Consider the following 24199-nt stretch of genomic DNA (forward strand, 5'->3'; position numbering starts at 1 on the left):
ACCCCCCACCACCACCAACCTCTCACCTCTTGTAGCCATCATCTGAGATGATCCTCCAGTCCTCAGCTGAGTTTCTAAGTCCAAGTCACTAATCTGAGCCAACTACTAAAGAGGCTGTAGCTGGAACTCTGCTTGGCCACATACTTCTTTCCAAGCCAGTCAGAGAGATGTGGCCCTTCAATGATGAAAGAAACTTAGCCAGGGGGATGGCTCCTGGCAGACCACACCCTGCCAGGGGCTACCTCAGGGCTACAGCCCTCTGGGTCACGGGCCCCTGGCATCAACACCTTGCCCCTCATGTACATCAGTAAAGTACTTAGCGCCCAGCTCACAGTGAGTGCTGAACAAGGGCAGGTTCCCTCTCCTACCAGCCTCACTGAGAACCGGACTCCAGACAGGTCACTCGTATATAAAACTTCACAGGAATCCTTTTTACTTTCAAGGTAGACTAAAGGAGCAATTAATTTCTAACAATAAAGACAGATGCACAGACAAAATTCCTAGCTAAAAATAATTGAGTGGCAGTTCTGTTTTTTTTCATTCATTCATTCGTCCACCCACCCAGTCATTCATTCAACAAACACTGCTGAGGGCCAACTGTGGGCCAAGGCAGGAGAAAGCAACGGTTCTCCAATCCTCACACTCTTGGTCCTGGACTGAGGCAGTGCCACGTGCCACCAGCGCTGCACCCTACATTCCACCTCACGCATCCCCCTCACTGTGAGAAGTGACCATGATTTACTGAGTGCTGGCTATGGACTGTGGCATCTGCTGCGAACTTTCATAGAGATCTCATGGAATCCTCACAAGCCTTCAAGTAATAGACATCACCCTCATTTTACTGATGAGAAAGCAAGACCCTGAGAAGGAGCTGGGTGGTGCTGTCAGCAGCAACAGAGCTTAATGAGCAGCCTGCTGTGGGGATCCACACCCCATGCTTTTTCTTATCCTCTAGACATAGAACTTAGAAAGAATTCATCTCCTCAGAGAGATGCTCATAATAACACCATTACTTCCTTTGGCAAGCAGCCCCTGCCTGCAGCTTAGGGGAAGGGCAGACCAATGAAATGCTCTTAGGAGGCCTGAAAGAATAAAGAGGGACCCATCAAGCCCCTTCCTCCAGGAAGCCTCTGTAGATATAGCCTCCCTGACCCTCTTCAGCACCTAACCTATGGTCAGAGGCTATCAGAGGGATTCAGAGAGTATCAGAGGCTGCACTGGGTAGATGCCGGCACTGGAGCCCAGTGGGCCTCAGTGGCTGATGTCATAAACAGGCATGGGGCAGAGCTGGGGCTACAGTCTATGTCTCCTGTGCTCCTGACTCCACTGCCTGCTGACTAAGGGGGCTTTGTCATGTCCGGCCCTAGCCTTGGCATGAGCCTGGTCTGCATTCTGCAACCATGTGTGAGCTGAGAATACAGGGCACCTTATCAGGAAGGCAGTGCTGCATCTCTGGGTAAGCCCAGCTCATGGGGACTTAGACCCCTTACCCTGCTCCACAACTCTTCCCTCCTAAGTAACCCCTCCGCTTCCTTCAAGCCTGACCTAACCACACCCCCTCCAGGAAGTCTATGCTGCTCTCTACCCTCCACCTCTCTCTAGCAGACATAGACCTTTCCAGGGACAGTGACTGTGGCTCAATTGCTCTGTGTCTCTCTAGCCCCTCTCCCAGGGCCTGGCATAGAGAAGTGCTCAATAAATGATTGTTGAATAAATTTTGTTGGATATACCAGAAATGATACAACAGCCTCAGGCTCAAATAGATATTTCATTATCCAGAGAGGAATTAAAAGATGCCAACTCATCTTTAAAATAATTGACTACTCTTTTATGAGGCCTCCCCTCCCATTTCTTTTCAGCCCTGCAGAGCACTGAAGCTCTTCAATACCCTTCATAATCAGAGGTACTATTTATCCCATAAGCATTTCACTTAACAGGAGTAAGATCCCAAATCTTCAGTGGTCATTTCTTTTCTCTGGCCTCAGAAAGGACTACTAATAGCTATTTGGTTCTGAGAAAAATAAATGAATACCAAGAAGAGAGCCTGATAATTCTAAACCATATTGTTCCCTTTGATTGATTTCCTCCAGGCAAAAATTCATCATTAAAGGCAGCGTTGCCTACTCAAGTTTTCACAATACCATCAACCCCCTCCCCATAATGTTGTGCAGAACATCTGACGCAGGCAAAGGGCAGGTGGACAATGGGTCTCATCATCACTCCTTTAGCTGAATTCATCATTATGTTCCACAGCTACTTCTAAAATGTGTGTCCTCTCGCAGCCACTGGCCCCCTCATGACTTGGTGAAGAAAGAGGCCATAGATCCCCTTTGAAAACAACAGTGTCAGCACCTAGTCAGCTCCGCCCAGGTGGGGCTGCAAGAGGCAGCCTCAGGTGGACATCCTGCACATGCCCATGGAGGCGGGGGCCTGCCACGGCTGACTGCAGCCATGTTCAGGATGAACAACACAAAGTGGTTTATAGACCAGTGCGGCAACCACTGTCACCAAAATGGTCAACAGAGTTATTGACAGGTCACATTTCTGTCACAAAAGCACACACTTTTCTTATGTTTCATATTTGAGAACGAGGCTTGAAGTACTTACTATGTTTGGGCCTTGTGTTAGGTGTCGTGGAGGCTACAGCATTGAATCATACTTATAATAGCCCCCATTTATGGGCAGCATATGGAGAATAGATACTTTATGCGCTCCCTCTCATATGGTGCCAGGAATTCTGGGAGAGAGGTGTTTTATCTGAGAGTATGTTTCAGCCTACCTACTCAAGCAGATTAAATTAGTGACTCTCAAATGTGTTGTTCATCAGAATCAACCAAGAAGCTTCTAAAAATTCTAATGCCCAAGACCATAGCCCAGCCCAAACTACAGCAAAATCTCTGAGAGGGGGATGTACATATTTTTAAGTCCCAGGGGTGATTTCAGCAATGGTATAATGATTGGCTAAAGTTCTCATGGCTGGTGGTAGGGGAAACAGAGTGGCTTGACCCTATATGGGTCTGGTTCCAAAGCTAGTGTCCCAACCTTTATGTCACTCTATCCATAGATCCCTGCCTTCAAGTCATTAACAGACTCTAACAAGAGGAACAAGTCTAGTCAACAGTGTCACAGGACAGAGTCAATCAATGTCATGGTGTGGGTCCAAAGGGCCATAAAATTCAAGGGAGGATAGATCCCTCCCAAATTCAATCCCTTGAATTTGGGGCAAGAGGATATTGTATCTTTGGGAAAGTCTCATCTGAAAGGGGCCCAGAGGCACAGATTCATGGCATGGTGATGCAAGCTGTTACAGGTGGAGCTTATCCATGAGCAAAGCAGGGAGGCAGAAGAGCAGGCAGGACCAAAGTGAAGAAAGTCACTCAGTTGGGCTGGGGCTTTGAGGATGCCCAGCGAGTTGGTGGAGGCAGGGTAGGAAGACAGGTAGATGTGGGAAGGAAGTGATGATTTACGTGGTTGGCAATGGGAAGGAAGCTCCTAAAGATCCTCCAAATGGCAGACATGACTGTGGTTATGCTCTAGTGAGAGTCATGTGGCTGTGTTCACAGGAGGCACTTGAGGATTACTATAGGACAAGAAAATAATTGAGATGATGTAGAATGGGGTGGGAGCTCACCTAGGAGGATGGAAGTATCCCAAGAATTAATAATTGACCTAGGGCAGAGCAGTAAGAGTGGAAGGAGTAAGAGCCATCAGATAGCAGAATGGACTACACTTGGCAGCAACTGGCCTTGCTTTTGTCAGCAGCCCTGTCCTTTAACTAATTAAGTGACCCTAGCAAGTCACTTAACTCTCCATGCCTTAGTATGCAGCTCCAATGAATGGGAATAACAAAATCTCACAGGCAGGCTGGGGGCCTCAAATGAGAGAATGCATGTGAATATGTCCAGAGGGGTAAAAAGCATTATATACAAAGCCCTACACAATTTCATCATGTTATTAATACTCTGCATGTTCTCTTTACTTTTCCAAGCTCTTAAACTTGAAGGCTATGCTACCATATGAGAAAAAAATGTTAATAATGATGTCTTTTATAGCTCAAAGTTATGAACAAATTAAAAGAGTTTATGTCTTTTGCTGCTGCTGGAGAACAGACTTACCAACATGAATTTGAATTAAAATGTCAATAATTTTTCATTTGAGTTTCTTAAAATATATTTAATTTCTTTTTACATTTTCCCCTTATTTTATGTGGCAATATATTCTACATACTGAGTTTCTGGAATACTTCAAGATCCAAACTAACTAGCGCACAAAATTGTAAAAAAGTTGCCTTCTGTCTTCCTCTTAAGAGAAAAGAAATTAGTTATGGGAGTTCTTGGAAGATGGTGGTCATGAGGGTCATAATGTTTATGCCAACAGTCTTCAATCTAGTGTAGTTCTTGAAACTTAAAACACACAAAAGGGATTATAAAAGAGAACAGGTTTGAAGACTAATATACAATTATCCCTAGAATTCTATTATCTGGCATTCCATAGTTCCAAGGGGCCCAGTCCCTGTGGCTCCCATGTGCTAAATTCTCTAAGGGCTTCACATGTTCAAAAAAGCATAACTGACATTCAGCTGAGAAGCCCATTTGGGGTTGTGAACCTATTGTAAACCAAATAACCAATTATTAGGTATTTTTATTATGTCAAATATCTGCTTGCTGCTACACAGGTAATATTATGTGTGTCTTAATATGTGTGTGTGTATTTTATATATATACATATATATACATTATATATAGAGAGAGACATACACACATTTTATATATGTGTGTGTGTGTGTATATATATATATATATATATACACACACACACTCTTATTTTATCTTCACAACAAACCAGAGTTATGGCCTGTTGCTGCATGCATATTATCATGAGTAAATCTCCACATGAGTGCAGATGTGTAAAAACATGGGGCTGCGTCATCATTTTTAAATAGCCATTTGCCATAACTTCTAAATATCCAAAACAACTGGGCATATTTTATTCTTAGGAAACCAGGAGTTCTCATCTCTCATGAAAAAAATAAATTGGCAACCACTTTTGATAATAAAACAGTCCCTCCTAAAGCAAGAGAGAAGACAGAAAGGCACCCATAGTCTTGGTGACAAAATTGTACAGAGAAAATACAGTTTAGGCTCCCAGGAAACATATGGGATTTTTTTTTTCCTGTAGCCACCTTGAGTCCCATGTGCCAAATTCCCTTGGCCTGTTCCTGAAGGGCAGACATGGATGGCTACCATGACCTTTATCTGGCAGTACATCCTGGGAAGCCTGGTGTTGAGGTTGGAAGATGATAGTGCCTACTGCTAGCAACTTATCTGACCTCAATGCCCAGGTCAGATGGAGGCATAGACAACTGAATTAATCACATCCTAAGGAGCACAATTTAAAAGACATGGCCATCTTGCAGGTTATTGTTGGACCAATGATGGAAGAAGGCAAAGAAATGGCAGGAGGCCTTCTACTCACAAGATACCTCAAAAGTAGCTCTATTCCATTGCTCCTGAAATGCATCCCATTCATTCACCATTCCTGTGGCTTCCAAGTCAGTCCCTGACTTCTTCTAGGATCTAGCGCAAGTGTTCAGGAACACTTGTATGAGGGCCAGCCCCATCAAGGTCTTTTACCATGGATAGTGGCAATTTTTTAGGCAGAGCCTTATGAGCTGCAGGCTTCTTCCACCTTCAACATGCTGACACACATCTATCCCCCTGCACATTTTCCTCTCCTGATTTATACTTTGGCTTCCCAATGGTGAAAGCCTAGGATCTTGCTGCAGGATGAGGTACTGACCATTGCCTCACTCTTACTAGTAGTGACCCTTCTCCTTAATAACCCAGCCTCTGGCTTAGGGCATGCCACTTCACACAAATGGACCCAAAAATGATTCAGCCACAGGCCTGCTTCTAAGCACCTTTCCTTCATTCATTCAGTCCATCAACAGATACATATATACTTATGAGGTTCACAATGGTTGACTTCAATTATCTCATGTCCTAGTGAAGGAGACAAATTAATATACAAACCATAAGACTGTACTGTGGTGCATGCTCCAATAGATAGCACAGTGCTATGCAAGCTCAAAGAAGGAGCTCCAACCAATTAGCAGAACCCTAGGAGGGCTTCCTGGAGATGGGGAGGCCTGGTCTGATGAGTCTGAAGAGATGAATAGGAATTAGCAGGCTACTTGGGTGGGAGGCAGGGAGGAAACGAATGGCCATCCCAGGCAGAGGAAATAGCATGATCAAGAACAAGAATAATAGCTATCATGGTGTTTCGTGTGGGAACAACTAACAACCACAGGGTCAAATGTTAATGGGGGCTGGATTATAAAGGACAATAGATGCAGGTTAAGGAGCTTTGACTTTATTCTTAATGCAACTGGGGGGGACTGAAGGGATTTAAACAAAACAGTGGCACAGTGAGATCTTGGTTTGAAGTTGATGTCTCTGGCTGCAGAGCAAATGATGTAGACTGTGGGAGATAGCACAAGTTATGGACAGGGTAATGGGCTGCCTCACCCCAGGTGGAGGGCTGAGACTGGAATTCAACGTCATCCCCACCCACACTAAGACTTATTCGGATGGTAACACTGGCCCTGTAGAGCCCAGGTCTTCCTCTGTCATTTGTTAGCAAGTCAGAGCCAAGGGTATCTGGGCCTGGCCCTGGTTCTTTCCTTCTTGTCCTCCGTGGGTCAGCATTGATGAAGTGCCAGCATACTCCAGGGGTAAAGAGGCAGTGCTACTTCAATAGGCCAGTCATCAGACTACTGTCCAACAGAGGTTGTCAGGGCAGTTGATCTTGAAAAAGAGGCATGAAGAAGGATGTGGGATTTACAAGTAGTGTGTAAATGAGCAGCCTCAGAATATGGCTGGGGCACACTGGAGCTTCATGAGGATGCAGGATGATGCAAGGGGATGCTGGAGAATACAAGATTATATGTAAGGGCTCTGGGCTCCTGTAAGATGTAGGGACAGATCCCAAAATGGAAGAAAGCTAGGCTCTGGTGCCTTACCTGATTCTCAAGAAGGCTGGGCCAGATGACGTTGGCACCCTGAAAAAGGAATGGGTTTGCCTCTTTGTCTCTTGATATCATTTAACAGAGCTGGCCACACTGCCTCGTATGTGGACAGAGTATTTGCCATTTACCTGCCTACCTTCTCCTAACACCATCATACAGAAGCCCAAGCTTCAGGCATGTAGGATGTCTTTACCACTCCACACCAGGGAGGGCTTAAGAGTAGAGATAGATCAACCCAGTCTCTGCCCAGAGCTGCACGTGGCTTGCTCAGAAGTCCAAATGTGCCCTTCCTACCCCTCTTCCTCCCTTTCAGGCCACTGCAATATTTGTAATAGTATCTGATAATACCAAAGTAGAAAGGACAGTTTAGACAGCTCTGTTGTCAAAGGATCAATCGATGCCAATCCCTTCCTACAGAACCAGTTCCCCCAACCAGACTTGGGCAAATGATAGAGTCTTTCATTAATTCTTTAAGTAGCCTTCGACTAGAATCGCAGAAAAGCACCTTCTTCACCAATAGACACCATGTAAACTTTCTGGGGACCAAGAAAGGTTGGCACTAAAATCATAAACACATGAGATAAAATCAGTGAAGGAAACTCGCAAAGTACAAACATCAAAGGAATGGGGGTGCCTGGGAGGAACATCAGATGGTATTTGTCAACTTACTGTTCTGCAGGACAAGGCAGGTCGTGCCCCAATCTGAGAGAAAAAGGCACCTACAATGGACCCAAGACTGGAGCTGGGAGATGCAAATAAACCTCCTAGAAAACACAGTTTACAGCACTAGCAAAATATGTTTCATTTTTGTTTAAATAAAAAGGAAGAAAGAGAAGAAAGGTTCTCTCAGGAAAGATTTGGGGCTGCACCGCCAGCAGGTTCTGGGGAAGAAGACACTGATGCAGCCCTTCAGTCCAAAAGCCTGACTCCCTCCCTTTTCAGAAGGCAGCCGAGGCCCCAAAATGCAGGTTCCACCCAGCTGCAAGCCTCCCCTGGCTCCTCCTGGGTGGCTTGGCCCCGTACTGGGTGCTGAGGCATGACAGCATCTTCATCCCTGAACACAGTCTCCCCTCCTCCTCGAGCTCACACTTGGAGAACAAGCTCCCATGTCGCCTCCACCCAAAGCATCCTTGGTCCTCAGGTTAGATTAGAATATATGCTAACAGCATACCTTGCACCTGCTTTATCCCACCACACACTCTCTTTGATGCATGAGCTCTTCATATGTCATGCATAACACCTGCCCTGACCTCCAGTGTGGCCAAGGCTGGATTATATTGTGATTGCTCTCGCCCTAGACTAGGAGGGCTCTGCAGGGCTCTATCCCTAAAACAGAGGACCCTGCCAGCACCAGACAAACACTGAAGTGAGCAGAAGGAGGCCCATCATTCTCAAACTGTGAGTTTAGGCAGCATGGGGAGCCCCAGCAAACTCAGAGAAGCCACTGGATCGTTGAGATTTTCAAGGGAAATCTGATCCGTCAGACACCACACAAAGAGCTAGCTCCAGGTCGTTCAGTTTCTGCATTAGGTCACTGCATTCTTTCCATGATGCCACATCTTTGTGACCCTTGGGTTTCAGGTTTGCTATGATAAAAAGACAAGTACAGTGTGAAAATCAATATGAAACAAGACATGAGTATGGCAGTGTCCTATGTGATTCCATGGTTGGAGACATCCTTCAGTACCCTCTAGGTACCAAGCTGTTAGGATATAAATCCTTATGAAATGTTGAGTATCAGTCTATTTATTTCTTCATTTTTAAAGATTTTACTTATTTATTTGAGAAAGAATGAGCACAAAGGGAGAGGGAGAAGCAGGCTCCCCACTGAGCAGAGAGCCTGACTGGGGCTCCATCCCAGGACCCCAAGATCATGACCTGAGCTGAAGGCAGATACTTCATCAACTGAGTCACCCAGCCACCCCAAAAATCAATCTATTTAATAAGACCACTGTTGGATATTTTTTTTTCACCTAGAGATACTGTAAAATATTTACCAAGACCCAAAGGTATGGTGAGCTGAGAAAGCTGGGGAATCTGTGCCCTTAGGTGAGCTAGTGGAGACAGCATGGGAGACAGCTCCCAGGCCTGTGCTGGTGGCAGTGTGCATGCCAGCCTGCAAGACTCTTCATTCCTGTACCTGCTGAGTGCCTGCCAGCTGTGCCAGGTACCATGCTCAGCACTGGACCATGCAGATGGGCTTCTCAAGGGCAAGGCCCTGCTCCAGCAGCCAGCCCAATACCATGTAAGACACTGCCTAGGAAGAGCTCCTTGTCAAGCTGTATTGAAAGACACACAGACCACATCCATTGTCCTGCCCATAAGGACAGGATGTGAAGCCAGGAACCAAAGACCTTCTGGATAGGACTGCAGTTCCCAAACAAAGAAACAAACAAAAAACAGTTCACAGAACTCAAAAAAAAAAAAGACCTTATCAGATACATCAGAAGCTTGTCTCTAGGATCGATGTAGTGAGACAAGAAGATAAGAAAAAAATGAAGACTGGCACAGGAACAATACCATTCTCTGCCTGTCTTTTTTGGCTCCTAAATAACCAAGATGCTGGGGTCCAGGGCCCCAGTGTAAGCCATGTATGAGCTGGACATCCTTGGGCAGCTTCAGTGGACAGAGGGAATCATCACAGCCCCATCTTGGCACAGAATGTGCTCCCAAGAAGAGCAGAAAAGGAGGTTCAGGCCATTTCAGTACATTCCTCTGCAGAGCACAGGGGCTCATGTTTCTATGACCAATGGATAAAGAAGAAGTGCCTCACACCACTCAGGGGACAAAAATGATCTCATCCTTTTTCTCATCCTCATCATGTCAAGGCCTATCCCAGTCCTTCAAAGAGGGTGTGCACTCCTTCAGCTCTCTTCCTATTCGCTGGGACCTTGGGCAGACTTCCCAAACTCTCTGAGTCTCATTACCTCATCCAAAAAGTGGAGATGATAATCCAGCCCACATGTTTACTGTAACCACGAGATGTTATGGTATATAGAGAGTTTCTGGAACAAGAAATGCAGTTCCCTCCCTCTGCTGCCATCCTCTGAGCCACACAATAGAAGGTTTTATATTGTATCTTATACTGCTTTCTCACAGAGTGCCATATGCTTCAGAAAGACTTCTCCAACTGCCCAAGGCAGGCAGGTTTGATCACTCCCTCCTCTGCCTGCTGATGATGCTTAGTTTTTCTCTTATTATGTAAATTCATTTGTTCAACATTTCTTTGTTAATGGTCTCTTCATGCCAAATGAGAAGCGAGAAGCAAGGCTGCCTTCATGGAGTTCCTTACCTAAGCCCTCCACCACCACTCTTCATCCTAGGAAGCCTAGGGAGTGTAGACAAGGTGAAGGGGATGATGTGACTGGCAGAGGACTAGGTCACCTCATCACAAAGTACTGTAAAGAGAAAGGAGGTTGAACCCAAGAAGGATGCTCCAATCAGAGACCAGAAGGACCTGTGTCTGTTCTGAGGAAAATGAGGAGTCTAGAGGTATCATGAACAGAAGTGGGGGTACAGACCCAGTGTGGGGAGCAGGGGTTGTAGAAAGTATGCACAGGTCATCCCCCTTGCTAACTCTGCTGAATACCTAAAAGTGGGGCAGAAAGGAGGTCTCTGTCCCCCTTCTCACTTCCACTCCTCCCCCACTTCATCTTTGATCAGGAAACCAGTGCAATGTCCAATGAGCCAGTTAAAATCATTTAATAATAATTACTACTATTTCTATCATGATAATACGTTTATGTTTTATCCTAAGAGATAATTACTACTAACAAAAGATGCTGGTTAGTTAAACATGCAAGTACCATATGACTCATCCATTCCATTCCTAGGTATTTGCCCAAGAGAAATTAAAGCATATGTTCACTAAAGACTTGTAAATGAATGTTCATAGCAGCTTTATTTGGAAACAACCCAGATGTCCATCAGCTGAATGGGTAAACTAATTGTGGTTCATCTACACAATGGAATACTATTCAGTAATAAAAAGGAATGGATGATTAATATATGCTACAACAGATGAATCTCAAAATAATTACGCTGAGTAAAGAAGCCAGACAAAAAGAAGAGAGTACAGATTGTGTAATTCTATTTACACATATTCTAGAAAATACCAACTAACCTACACTGAAGGAAAGCAGACAAGTGCTTGTCTGTGGGGAGGGAGTATAAAGGGGATAAATGAGGAAACATTGGGAGGTGACAGATTTACTCATTATCTTGGTGGTGGTGATGGGTTCATGGGTGTATATGTATATCAGAATTTATCAAATCATCCACTTGAAATATGTGCCGTTCATTGTATATTAATTATACCTGTTAAAAATGATAGTAAAGGATAGAGAAATAGAGGGATATAAATAGGAATATAAACCAATGGGTCCCTCTTAGAAAGCAGTTTGGCAAAACATTTCAGGAACCGTAGATGTCCTTATCCTTTTAAATCTCTTCTAGAACTGTATCCCAAGACATAAAAAGACACAAAATTTTCACTGCAAGATTATTTATAATAAGAAATGGAAACCACTAATGTATCTGACAAAATGACTGCTCAAATAAATTAGGGTATGCTCACATACTGAAATATTACGTCGTCATTAAAGGCAATGCATATGAGGAGTTTTTAATAACCTGAAAAAATACTTATGTGATGTTAAGTGAAAAAAGCAAGATATAAATTGTATATATGGTATAAACTAAATTATGTAAAAATATGCATAGAAAAATCTCTGAAATATTTTTAGGATTATCTCTGAGTGATGGGGAATATGGGTAATTTTTCATCTTTTCATGTGAATTTTTAAACTTGTTACTTTTTATGTATTTCCTTAAGTTTCTACAATAAGAATGTATTTTTTTAATTATAAAATAAATGAAATAAATAATATTCAAGGAAAACCTCTAGTCTTTCTCATTCCTTGAAAAAGCAAACCCTGCAGAACCAGATTGCATTTCTCTAATCCTTACATCTGTGAAAATGTAGAAATGTCTTCACTGCAAGTTGCCACTCTATAACTCGAATCCATGTTCCTTTCTCTACTTTTAGACCACCTAGAGAACAAACTGGTGCGCGCCATATGTTGTCACCTAATTTTATTCTACAATTTGTTTAAACTCCATTTGAATCCACATTTTGAGTGTGATCCTCTTGAAAGGCAGAGGTGGGATCTTTCCTTTCATTTTCACCTCCCATCACCCATTCCACCTTGCCATAATAGGTAGGAAAGAGGTATGTGCACATGTGCACACACACACACACACACACACAAGGATGATACAAATGAATAACAATGCTATATCATGTTCTTAGATGCTTTTCAGAGTCATCTATTTCAATCAAAACCCCAACAAAACAAGAGCACTGGGAAGTGGGTAGTAGGGTTGATGGCACTTTGGCTCCATGCATAAAGAAGATGAGGTGAAAGCACTAAATGGCTGAGACTAATTTCAGGAGTCTTTCCCTGACTTCCCTATATGAACAGCAGACAGAAGTACTGGGACCCCATGGTCACTCACTAGCCTGTGAGTTTCTTTTTTTTTCTTTTTTTAGCCTGTGAGTTTCAGCTATGTCTTGCTTATCTCTGTATCTCCAGGGCCCAACCCACACACGCATTTGGTATACTGTTAGTTCTTAGAAGAAAGGGTTAGCAATTAGGCAGAGGCACAGCTTGCATTTGAATCTGTTTTCTCTAACATAACACATATCCAAGAGAATCTTCAGTTTCTCATGACCTATTTAATAATTTCCCAAAGATGTGGCCCTGTAAACTATAATTTGTCGCATGAGAGTTTTTGCAGCAGCCCAAAATGACCGACACATTGAGGAGACCTGTCCCCTGATCTCAAAAGTCCTCTAGCCCCATTCCCAGGCCCCAGGTGCAAAGCTGAGTCATCCTCTGGCTTTTTTCATGGTCATCAATGCACAGCCCACCAAGCAAATATATGGTTGCATACTTAAAACAGCTAGAGTGATGAAAGGCACACAAGGAAAATAAAAGTAAAACACCAAGAGAGTCAGGTCCTTAGTGACTCAAGCCCAGTGTTAGGCCTGGGAGGAGAGCAGACATGGCCACATCCTCCACAATCAAGGCCAAGAAGACTATCTCTGGTATGCTCCTAAGCAGTGGGAAACTCCTAAAGCTTCTCAGGTAGGGGCTGATGTGCTCAGGTCTGGTAAAGGACGCCTAGGAAGAAAAGAGACTGAAAAGGCAGCAAGAAACCATCTCAACAGGGCCTGGACGAGGCTGAACCAGAGAAGATGGGATAAAAGAATGACAAGAGTGCACTGGTACGTGGAGCAGGTGCATACCAGCTCACAAGAACTGATTGTGCACATCTCTTGCCAAGCCCGTGTTCAGTCATATCACACACTGGTAACTGGAAACCACATCCGTTATGGAATATTTATATACATACACACACACACACACACACACACAAAACCTGACAAGTGCCATGAATCAGAGAGCTCTTCCCCCACTGCAGAGAGCTGATTGTTAAATATTTATACACACCGTTGGGCATACAATTTGGAAACCAGCTGGATTTAGGAGGTAGAGAGTAAAGTCCCAGATGACCTTCTGATGTTTCTAGTCAGGATCTTAGGATGGATGAGGCTCCATTTTGTGAGGTAGTGAATAAAGGGGATTGATCTGGTATAGGGTCAGAGTATAGATTCCCTTGAATCACTTGAAAGGAAGTTCAACCAAGGACATTTTGAATTTGGGAGATAAGACAACCCAAGGAGAGTGGTATTCTGTGTCTGAAGCTTGGGATATAGTTCCATGCTGCAGAAACGTTGTATTTAAACTGTGGGTGTGGGCAGGTGGAGTGAGAAAAAGGGGCAGAGGAATCTTGGGAATCTGCAGAACCCAACATTCGAGGGAATTGCAGAAGAAGTGTCTGGGAAAAGAAGACTGAGGAAATTCAAGAAGCAAAGGGAAAGAAGGGGTGGATGCCCCAAGAAACAGGGGAACGGAAGAACCAACAAAAGGGGAATAGCTATATAGTCAAGTGCAACTTGACAGTGTAGACAGTATAGGCTTCAAAGAGTCTTCTGAGACTGGCATCAAACAGACCCTTGGTAACCTTAACTTGACCAGATTCAGTAGAATATAAGGATCTGGGAAAGAGAAGTAACGGCTCCTCGGCGCTTGATCTTATGATGATGTACCATTGTGTTAAACAAGATCTAACAAGGAAAACAGTAACTACTCTAGGTACTTTAAGGAAAGGAACCTTAGTGCAAAGAATTGGTTACCCACGTGATGGAGTACAGCAAAGCTCAACAGCAAATGACAAGACAGGAAGGCACGACCATCCCGACTGGAGGGACAAATGGAGAAGGAAGGGTCACCAGAGCCCAGGAGATGGGGCCACATGGCAACACCTAAAACCCTGCCAGGTCTCCCCTGCAGCAGGGAAATTAGCAAGGACAGATGTATGGCAGCAACGAGATCGCCCCAGGCAGAGAATGGGAAGGAGAAATACTTTGTCTTCTCCCTTTTCCACCTTCCCCAGTATCCTACCAGTGCCTCCCACTGGTTGTACCTAGCCAGAAGCAATTGCCAAGGTAGCTGGAGAACGTAGTTGGCTACCATACGGAGTGGAGCAATGGAAGAACAGGAAGAGATCTGACAGTAAATAAGCCAATGAAAGACAATGCCATTTATCGCATTTCATGACATTTAGGACATTGATTATAATACTCATCCTGCTTTTAGAAATGTTAGCATCTGAAAAAAAAAATCATCCTAGAATTGATGAATATGGTATAGCTATGGAGACATGATGCACAATGAATGCTTCACAGAGTACTGCTTTTCCTAGACATGCTGGGTTTCCTTTGCAGGAGACTGCTGCCCAAGCTTGACTCAGCAGAGACAAATATCAATCGCTTGAAGGAGCATAGGCTGCCAGGTGTGTGTTTGTGTAGATTCCTAATGCATCTCCCTTCCCCAGGGCTTAATCCTTCAGCCCACCAAGTAGATCATGGCCAGCTGTGTCTCCCAGGTTCATCATGCCTCCCTAGGCAAAAATCAAATTTATTATTTTATCCATTGTGCCCCATCACACAGTATGATGGACATCAGTCTTTTGTATAAAAATGCATCCTGTGCCAAAGGAGAAAAGTAATGGAGGCACAGGAAGGAGAGAGATGAACAGCAGAAAGATAAAGATCAGAAAAAATGAGGACGCATCACTTACTCCCACACCTCTTGGACAAGTGCTGGAGGTGGGCCACCTACACCATGTGACCATTAAGCCCTTGCATGAGTGGACCAGCTTTATTGTTGATCTTCATTGGCAGTACTGCACCCCCAAGATCCTAGGAGACATCACTAAGGGGCAAGGGTGCTGGTGTCCGTACTCCGACCCAGAGCAACAACGCATTCAATCATGCTGGAACAGTATTAGCTCTGGCCAGCCTTCTGAGTGAAAGTTGGCCCCAGGCTCCCTTTGGGAAGGAGACCAAGCGGCCTCGGTCCCCTGGCTAAGCCTGGTGCCTGTATAGCCCTGGCTGCATCTGCAGTGTGGATCAACATCAAACGTGGGATCCCCCACTGATGGGTAGAAAGTGACTTCTTAGGCAGTAACTCAGCAGGAAAGAGAATCAGAAAAACAAGGGAAAGTGCTTGCCTTTGATGAATCTGACACATGGCCTCCCTTGGTATTTCTGAGATCTTGAGTGCCTGAGACATTGCCTTGTGGTTGCCCAGCCCCCCTAGCTCAGGGCTGTAGGGAACCAACAATAGAAAGGGGTGCCTGTTCTTCCCAGACCTCAGATGGAGGCCCAGGGCAAACAGGCTAGGCTTAGCATGTATCCGACATGGCACTTGCTCTCTCCTGACCTTGGGACGTTTCACTGACATCACTTCCTTTCTCCAGAACCCTCAGAGTCCCACACACTCCAAGGCATCTGATTGAATCAACATCCATTCATTCCTTTGTTTACTCACCCAGCCAACGGTTAGTTATCAGGCTGGGAAACAGGGATGAATTCAGACATGAGCTCTGCCTCTTGACAGACCTCACTATCTGGTAGGTAAACTCAGCTTTTCAAATTAAAAATAAAAAGGATTTCATGAACTCTATTTGAGGGATGTGCAGGTTAGAATCACAGCACAACTGTGGGAGGAAAAAGGTAAAGCTTCATAGAAAAAGTCTCAGATTCACCAGTGGAGATCTGGGACGAGGTTGCTCCCGCAGGGAGGAGAGGAGGGCATCCAATCCTACAGGGAGAGGAAGTGGTGCTGCCTGGAGGGTGAAACAGCTGTTAAGTGTCAGGTGTGGCTAGCAGGCACCCCTTCCCCATCTCACCTTCCCTCATTCCCATTGGCCCTGACTCTCCAGCCCCCCTCACTCTTGTGTTGCCCACCTGTCCAGAATCACTGCTTAATATTTTAATGTCAGCTGGTTGGTTTCCCCACTAAAACTTACATCTTCTTGAGGGCAAAGAATTGTCTTTCTGATCATTCCCCAAGTCTCCTATGCTCCAGGCAGCCTGCCAAACCCAGGAAGAGGACAGGGGTGGGGGTAGGGGTGGGGGGGGTGCAGGTGGAAGGCATCAGGATGAAGCAGCCCCAGCCTGGGTGAAGTTAGGTTCAGGGAAGGCAATAGTATAAGCCTGAGTAGTTCCTCAGGCAAAAGGATACTTACCAGCAAATATAAATTATGTGGTCTTTCTTTTTAATTAAGATTTTTAGCTTTTCAGGGAATGCTATTACTGGTGAATGACAATCAGCATTGTGCTCAGGTTTTTGTCATGTAAATTCCACATTTATCCAGCAGCTTTAACCTGTCAGAGCCATTCACAATATTCTTTGGAAGATTTTCTTTCTGTTTGCTTCATGGTTATTGCTTTTAACTTGAAAACAGGGAGGAAAAAAATAGAGCCCATTCCAAATGGGACATCCCTTTAGTAGACCTTCTGTGTTTCCATTTCAAAACCCATTCTTCAACAATAAACTAAAACAAAATTTCCTTTGGAGACGAGGATATAAGCCACAATGCCTTCCCTGCTCTCAACCCACCCGAGCCTCGAGCCTAGCTGGTGTGGCTAACAAGACAATCATTTCGCTGGGCCCCTGAAAAGGGATGGTAGTAGACTCTTTGCCAAGCCCTGGTGTTATTTTCTCAGGGTCTCCCATGTGCACAGGAGGGGAATATAAGAGGAAAAGACACACTGTTGCCCTCAATGAGCAGAGAATGAAGTCAGGGAAAATGATGAATGCACAATAGAGAAAAAAATAAAAAATGTGTCACCGAGTGGGAGACTATATACCACGATGATATTAAGGGTATAGGCTCTGAAGTCAGACAGATGTGGCTTCAAGTCCCAATGCCAGTACTTAGGGACTTCCTAAAGCTTATTGGGAGACTCAGTTTCTTCCTATAAAATGGGGAGGTTAGAAGACCCACTCACATAGTTCCTGTGAGGATGATGTGAGCTAATGTGTGTGAAGTCTCCAGGACGGGGATGACTATCCTCAAAGTCTTATCACCATCACCACACTTCCCTTTGGCCTCCGCTTCCAACCTCCTATAGGGACCTGTGTCTCCTCCAGAGTTCTCACCATGCATGCTGCCCCCCATACAGGGTGTGCCCTGGGCTTGCTGTGTAGGAAATAAACATCCTCCATCCTTTCTCTTTTGGGCCATGGGAGAGTTATGACCATTCTGGCTAAGGCCAAGGTCATAGACAAATAGAACCAAGTTAGAACTATCTAGCGAGAAGCACACTTGAGGTGAGAAGGGTCTGCTTCTAGACGACTCAAGAGAGGGACTGAGCAAGAGCCTTGCAGCTTCCACTTTGTGCACTGGAGCCCTGAGCTACCAGGTAAGAGGTATGACTATCCCAAAGTCTTCATGCAGGGAGGAAGCCGAATATGGTAGAGGTCATGTCATGCGCAGGCTCTGGTCAGTAGCCCCAGCTGAGCTCAGACCTTGAGTCGGTCAGGCCCAGGCACCATGTGTGAGTAAAGAAACCTCCAGGTGATCCCAACCAATCCCCAGTCGTTTAAGGCTGCAGACATCATGGAACAGAGGCAAGCTATCCTCCCTCCCTCCCTTTTATCTAAATTCCAGAGCCATGGGATCTATGAGCATAATACAATGGTTGCTTTCAACAGTAAGCTATGGGATAGTTTGCTGGACAGCAATAGATAACCAGATCACCAGACTCTCGTATGCCAAGTGTTTTTTGTCCTTGGGCTCACTTTATCTTTAGAGCAGCATCTTGAAATAGGACTTAATATACCAATCTTAGAGGGCACCTGGGTGGCTCAGTGGTTGAGCATCTGCCTTCGGCTCCAGTCATGATCCTGGGGTCCTGGGATCGAATCCCACATCAGGCTCCCTGCAGGAAGCCTGCTTCTCCTTCTGCCTTTCTGTGTCTCTCATGAATAAATAAAACCTTTAAAAAAAATATATATATATATACACCCATCTTAGAGATGAGAAATCTGATGCCCAGAGAAGTGAAGCAACTTTTCCAAGATCACATAGCTTCCATGTGATATAATCAGAACCAAGTCAGGATCCATATACTATTTATATACCCTACATCAGTCAGCCACCCAGAATTAAGAGAACTTCTTAAATAAATTAGATGTTGTATTCAGCACCTGAAATGGCCTATTTACATATATTTTATATGCTGATAACACCTAAAGTCATTTGGTTGTCAAAAAAATAAAAACTACTACATCCCATCCACTTGAGCTGGGCCATGTAAGAAGCTAAGCTGAGGGCCTGATTCACATCCGACTGTTCAGCTGACAGTGGCTCAGTGCACTAAGGCTCTCAGACAAAATCAGTCAGCTTTTGTAGCACCTTACCTGGACTAAGAGAATGATCATGGTAATTCAGACCAGTGGGCAAGCTGGGGTGAGTGTAGGGGAGAGATTTTTCATTCTGTCGGCTATTCCACATCATGAAAGAAGTGTCGCCGTCAGAGGTAACTGCTTTGCAAATTCACTTATAGGTGCTCTGAGAGAATGCTGAAAATAGACACTCGAGAAATCTGGCTGCGATCAAGGGCCAGATGTTGCCCCAGACGCGTGAAGGATTGTGTGCTGCAGGCACTCGGCCTAATTCAACTCACGTCACCTCTGGAGGGCGGGTATGTACCTCAGCCCAGAACTTGGGCAAGGAGCTGGGGCTACCCTTCCCTCAAGGAGCCTTAAGAGTCCTGGGCCCAGAGTAAAAGCTGCCAGCACCGCCAGGCCAGCTGCGTGCCCTGGTTGCAGAGCACTGCATAGGGCATTTGTTGCAGGGAGGCCCTCTAACCCCAGTGCATTTGAAGGAATGGGTGTGTAAGTGCCACACACGGGCATTTGGTGTGCAGTGAAGGGAGATGCCACCAAAGGAGATGTCCTTGGAGACAGCAGAGCTGTCAAGTCTGACCAGATGTGCCAAGAAACTCCAGTGTCCAGATCCTAAAATATAAGACTTACCCTGGGGGGCGGTATGGAGGAAGAGCTCAGCATGCACCCCCTATAAAATATCTTCACTTCCTCTATCAGTTTGAGGTCCCTCGGAAGCAGGCCCTGCATGAGTCAAGGATTTGGGTGCAAGTGGTGTATCTGGGAAGATGATATAAGGAAAGACCAGTAAATGTAGAAGCCAGTAGCCATTGGGGGTGCATGGAGCCCACGCCTCAGTAGGACCTCGAGGAACTGTGTGCAAGGCTGCAGATGTTCTCTTACCAGAGAGACAAGGGTTTTGGGGTACTGATCCACCAAGTCCTGTCAGTCACTGGCTGAGGATCATTCCTGGGGGCATTAATTCCCTGGTCTTCTGACTTGGCACCCATACAGCCAAAGAAAGGTCTCATGGCCAGAGAGAGCCACAGGCAAAGCACCACTGGTGCTGGAAGTAGGGCCTGAATGCATGAAAACAGCAGGAGCAGAGGGAATGTGGACAGCGCCCTACTGGCATCTGTTACAATCACAGTCCATGGCCACGTAAATCCCCTCCCCACACACACCCCCATGGCTACTGTCAGGTCTCCATCCAACCTGCACCTCACTGAGTCTGATGACAACGCATGCTGAAGAGGGGGTCATGACCCGCCATAAGCTCTGGCCTACACTGCACATCCCCTCTGGGGAGGAAGCCCCTAATTCCAAGCCACTGGTAACAGGCTCCACCTAACTCAATAGCTATTCTATTACTCTAGCCCTGCTGAATGGGTAGATGGAGGAAAGAGTTTGCTCTTCTTCATCCTAGACTGGCTTTTGGTAGAACTGGGGGCCATCAAAGACTTGATTTTGCGACCACCCTCTGGTGTAGGGAGGTCTGCTCCTGAGCCCCCTGGCAAAAACAAAACAAAACAAAACCAGTACTCCACAAAACCACTGCCCCCTAGGACAGCCTAAGTATAACCGCTGACCTTAATTGCTGCCAAAGACCATCATACCTGGAACTTGATATAATCCATTTAGGGCTTTTTTTTTTTTTAACTTGGAGAGTGAGAGGATGCTCAAATGGGAAACAAATAAGTAGAGAAGGTCTGAATTTATCTTGAAATGCCAGAAAAATAACAGAACACCATGCCCTAGACACTTGTTTCACTCCCCAAGTTTCCTGTTAGAAATACTTTTGTCTGGCTGGCAGAGGTATTTCATACAACCTCAGGCTTTTACTGCCATGATTTTACCTTTCCCAAGTTCAACCATTTCAGGCAAATCGCTATGTAAATTCCTCATGAAGTTAGAAAAGATTCCGCTTTCAAAAAAAATCCCCAAGGAACCAATGTGGGGGGGGGAGGGGGGCAGGATGGGCGGGGGGAGGGGCTACCAAAGCCATCTCAGGGAAGGAAGCATTTTAGTAATAAGTTGGAAGAGTGGGTGTAAGAATTCTCCCTCCCACCCAGGCTCTTCTCTTTATTCCATACAAGCTGGGTCTGTGCGGGAGCTTGCAGGGAAGCTGCTTTTAAATTCACAGCTTATAGTCCATTATAATTGAAAATATGGTGACGCATAAGAGATGATGTTGATTTTAGAATCAGAATGTCAACCAGGTCTTCTCATTTCAGAAATACATACATCCCTTAGTGCCCTGAAGTTACTGTTGGGCTGAAATTTTTATAAACTCCACTCCAAGTCAAATATTACAGAACTACCAAATGTCACTGAACTACTTATTGAGGGGATATACCATTTCCTATTAAATCAAAATATTAAAATGCATTTTCATCTCAAAGTTACTGAAGCTCTCCTTGGCAATTCAGCCTCTCTCTTAGTAACACCTCAAGCTTATGTGAAGGAAGGAAGAAAAACAAGACACCTAGGGATTAAAAACAAAACACAATAAAAACCCTCATCCTCTACATTATGAAGGAGAACACTAAGGAAGAATCTTCCATCCAAGAGACCAGTGTTTTAACTGTGAAATATTAGTATTGACCATAATACATACTCTGTCCTGTGTGTTGGGAGTTTAATTCATTGGGTTATAAACATAAAATAATGTTATTTCTGCCCCCCTACCATGCTATATCAACCTCCTCTTTCCCACTGGGTAGAAACTGCCTCAAAGATACTCTGGCCCAATTTCACAGCTTTTCATTCCCTTTCAATTACTAAGGCTCAATCCAGGTCATTTTTAACATCAATTTCCTATCTTCTCCAAATATCTACTCTCTCTGCCCCCTCCAAAGGCAAGGCATCCCCAAATCTCTGTTGGAGGGGCCAAGTGTGATCTGCCCCCCTTCCCTCCAGCCTGCTCTTGTGCTCACATAGTGGAGAAGCAGAAGAGGGGGAAGACCAGGGGATAGCTCTATACTTAACAAGGCAAAGTAGCAGTTCTCCCTTCCACTGGTCTAAATAATGTTCCAGTACATGGTTATTGGGCTTCATAAGGACTTCCAATGCCTCACTGGGAAGCCTTATTCTTGAGAAGACCTTCTTGTGAACTGTGACAACTTCGTTCAGTCGTCCAGGCAGCATTTTCCCATTTTTCCCCAAAAGGCACCCAGAAAGACTGTAGTTCCAGAAATTATCTACCCTGTAAAGCAATTTCAGCCTGCAAGCACATATGGGATCCATCTTTGGTGTCTCCTATAACTGGGAATGTGTAAGTGAGTGAGTGAGTGAGTGAGTGTGTTGCAGGTGTCCAGGCATCTCTTGGGCTGAATGCCCCCAACACATCATCTAGAACTCTACAGTCTCTTCCTTATGCCAGTGGTACTGGACTGGTTCAGCTAAATATTCTTTGTGTAGCTTTAATAAACCCCAAGTTTTCCAGGAATACAGCTATCCTATAAATTGAGGCCAGAGTGTACTTTGTCTTGCTCAGGACTTCACCAGAAATATCTCACCATTTCTAAACATTACGTCACCCCAATACTGCCCATGACATTTGAATTGCCAAATACAACGCACCTAGATCCATGTGCATTTATTGCGTGGGATTCACAGCAAGCATCTAACTCACTACTTCCTCCCACAGAGTTGGGCCCAGGGCATTACATAGTATTTTATTATATGTTTTCCTTTGAGTTCCTTTATATTTCAGTTAAGGCATTATACTGATTTGTTAAATTATGTATACTAGCAGGCAATTACATCACTAAGTTTCATTTCAGGATAATAATGGGAGCAGTACAAAATATTTTTTGTAGAAAGGGGCCATTGGTTCTGACAGGGATGACAACCAGTGGTCTAGATTCATAATTCTTTCAGTTTATTTCCCTGTTATGGATCCTCAGACTTTAGTAAAACCCTGATGGGTCCAAGCTCTAGCCTTGATTTGGGAATAGAAGGAAATGATCCCACTTGAGCCAGGGCTACAGGAAGATGGTGTCCCTCTCCAGTCTGGATCCCTAACCCAGCCCATGTGGGGAGTGGCAGCATGATCCACAGAAAAACCTCTGCTCCTAGAAGGGAGACGTCAGGATCAGAATCAGAGCAGTTAGCCACCTGCCCTGCCCCTGCTCCACGGCTCATATCCCTGCCCCAACCCCGAGAGCTTTTCTTCCCAATGCCAGCCTCAGAAGTTTTAGGTTTTGGTCTGGATAGGGAAGGTGGGGTTTCCCTGTGCACAGTGCCAAATCTTTAATGCTCAGTACAAACCAGTATATCCTTAGATCCAGAAGTAAATGTTTTGACTTTGGAGAGATTCCCACTTGCTCATTTTTTGTGGACTACATGCACAGCCTAGAAATTTCAGCACATCCAGAAGTCTATACCTCTTCCTGATTGCCTGCTTCCCTAGCTGTGGGGGGAGAATTTCATGGGCCTCATCCCATGTGGCCATCCCATTTTAACTGATGACAGCTTTTCCTACTTAAAACCTCATTCTTGCCTCTACATATCCATGCATCTGATTCCATATCAAAGTGCTCTTAATGATCTATTTGGAAATGAAAGCATGCTTTATATACATAGGACTTCTACAATCTAGGGTCTAAGAGAATGCTGACGGGAATACACAAGATCCACAGGGCAACACAGAAGAGTGTAGTGGGGAGAGTATTAGCCGATGGTCACAACTAAATTCTCATCAGTGCAGTCACAGAAAATGTTCTCCCAACTGTGCAGTGTTCAATGCTACAGATTAAAGACGGAGCTTACAACAAAGCTATTTCACCGATGGGAAAGTTACTTTACATTACTTTTCTCAGAAGATACATTCTGACAATGGCCTCCAGCATCATCAGCACCTAACCTGTCTCACACCCAGCAGGTCACCCACCTCCAGCCTGGCTCCAATTCCCCATCGTGGAATGCGCCAGCACATGCCAGGGAGAGCCAGTGCCCCGCCTGTGATGCTGACCTTTCCTGACCAAATCATCCTACCGCATCAGCCCTACTCTGGTATGTCTGCACTGGGAAGATGGGCCAGACCCAGGGGGATGAAGGAGAATGCTGAATCAAGGAAAGCTCCAACCCAACCCTGCAACCCCCACAGGGCAAAGAGGTGGGTTCCTGGGAGCTCCAGCCGTCACTTATCCACCCATCCTACTCCCTAAACTTCTGGGGACACAGGAACGAGATACTGGGGACACAGATACTGACCTTGCATGGTTGAGTGAGGGGCAAGCAAGCAGGTGACAATACAATCTGATAAGTGCCACTGGGGGAGGGGGGGTTCTGTATGACAGCCATGTAATAGGGGAGGAAGAAAGGGGCCATTGGTTCTGACACCCCCTCCTTTGGCCAGGGG

At 45.1% G+C, this 24199-nt stretch overlaps 1 protein-coding gene and 1 long non-coding RNA gene across 2 annotated transcripts in view; one reads left to right on the forward strand and one right to left on the reverse strand.

Annotated features, from left to right (window-relative positions):
- The window catches only part of CLSTN2 (calsyntenin 2), a 613123-nt gene that overhangs the window by 575120 nt on the left and 13804 nt on the right, over positions 1–24199 (reverse strand). The gene's annotated exons all lie outside the window — the stretch shown is intronic.
- On the forward strand, positions 1337–24077 carry LOC140614438 (uncharacterized). Its single transcript, XR_012015299.1, has 3 exons — positions 1337–1456; positions 19014–19151; positions 23720–24077. It is a non-coding gene; the product is annotated as an uncharacterized lncRNA (long non-coding RNA).

Source organism: Canis lupus, chromosome 22 (genome assembly GCF_048164855.1).
Source record: "Canis lupus baileyi chromosome 22, mCanLup2.hap1, whole genome shotgun sequence".
Classification (NCBI taxonomy): Eukaryota; Metazoa; Chordata; class Mammalia; order Carnivora; family Canidae; genus Canis; species Canis lupus.